This window comes from Egretta garzetta, unplaced genomic scaffold, assembly GCF_000687185.1.
Source record: "Egretta garzetta isolate BGI_Z169 unplaced genomic scaffold, ASM68718v1 scaffold890, whole genome shotgun sequence".
Classification (NCBI taxonomy): Eukaryota; Metazoa; Chordata; class Aves; order Pelecaniformes; family Ardeidae; genus Egretta; species Egretta garzetta.
In genome coordinates this window covers 87,471-88,856 of record NW_009258295.1, presented here as the reverse complement: position 1 = coordinate 88,856, position 1,386 = coordinate 87,471, and the positions used below count along the sequence as shown (strand labels likewise).

Genomic DNA, 1,386 nt, shown 5'->3' with positions numbered 1-1,386 from the left:
CTCCAACCCCAGCCCCAAAGCCCAGCCGGCCCCTTTGCCCCTTGCTCCCCCCCCTCCCAGAGCTCAGCGTGCAGGTTCCCACGCACAGGGAAACCAAGCCCTTTCCCTGACCCCTTCCTCTGCGCACCCCTGTCCCAGGGAGGGGACACGGAGCAGGCGCCAGCCCCTCGTGGCCAGCCCCGCTGTGCTGGAGGTGGCCAACGTGAGCTGCACAAGAGCAGGGGGGGCAGAGGGGGGGTCTGCCTGGCTCCTGGGACAGCCCTTGCTCTCGCTGTCACGGTCCAGCAGCCTTTCCCAGCAGGCAGCTGCCTCACCTGCACGCAGGGGATTTGTGTTATTTCTGCTCTGGCTGGAGAAATAAAAGAAGGGGATGGTGCCCCCGCCCTCCACTTCCCAGGAGCGGGATGCTGTGGGTCACGGCGCCAGCTCTGCCCCTTCCCGCTGGCCCCCGTAACCCCAGCCGTGCCTCGGGGCGCAGCACCAGGCAGCCCACCCTTGCGGAGGGTCTCCCCGGAGCGCGCTTTGGGCACCGGCAGAACCACCGCAGCCCTGCACTAGCTGGCTGGCACTAGGCAAGAGTCTTGGGGACTGCTAAAAGAGGCCTTGGAGCTAATTAATTACTTAAACTATTTTATTATTTTTTTTTTGAGTCAGGACTTTTGTGCCAGCCTTGGATTCCTCTGGGCCTAACGTGATTTTTCGAATGCTGCGTTGGCAGCAATTGGTGACGTTACGCTGTCGGCAGCAAGTGCCTTCCCGAGGCCTCTGCCTCTCCCCGGGAGCGGGCAGGGAGGCTGTGGTTCTCCTTCCCAGTTCTCAGACACCTAAATTAGGTGGCTTAAACATACCTCAGCGGAGGGGGCTGCCTGCTGTCCTGTTTGGGTCCAGCACAGGTCCCAATAAACCCCGCGCTCTCTTCTCTCCCCAGCGCAGCGTTGGAGACGCTCTATGAGACATCCCAGCTCCAGCAGCCCAGGGCGTCCGCGTGCCGGTCGGTGATTTGGAGCAGGACGGTTTGCTACGGAGTGTAAGTGCCCGAATCCTTTGCGTTGGCAGTGACAGCTACTTGAGAGCAGGGATTTCCCCTGCTCAAAGGACTTCATGCCTTTGAAAAACCCGTGCCTTTCATTGCTGCTCCAGCTGGGTGGCTGCGGTGGGGGTGTCCGCAGGGGAAGCCGAGCGCTCACAGCTGCAGCAAAAATCTTCTTGTCGGGGCATGAACTCTTGCAGTGCCGGCACTTTGGGCCCATGGTTGCAGGAGCTGCTCAAGTAGCTGCCAGCAGGGAACAAGCCACAGAGGAGACCACGTTACGCTCATTAAGTTGCCATACCGCAAAGCCATGCCAAAAATCCGCTGGCAGCGTTAGCAGTCGCTACTGAGGCCTG

The 1,386-nt window shown here is 60.8% G+C and overlaps 1 protein-coding gene across 1 annotated transcript in view; it reads left to right on the top strand.

The window, feature by feature from the left end:
• The window catches only part of DUSP14 (dual specificity phosphatase 14), a 5,154-nt gene that overhangs the window by 1,173 nt on the left and 2,595 nt on the right, over positions 1 to 1,386 (top strand). The window contains exon 2 of the mRNA XM_009638291.2: positions 929 to 1,027. The gene's annotated coding sequence lies outside the window, so the exon portion shown is untranslated. The remainder of the gene's footprint in view (positions 1 to 928; positions 1,028 to 1,386) is intronic.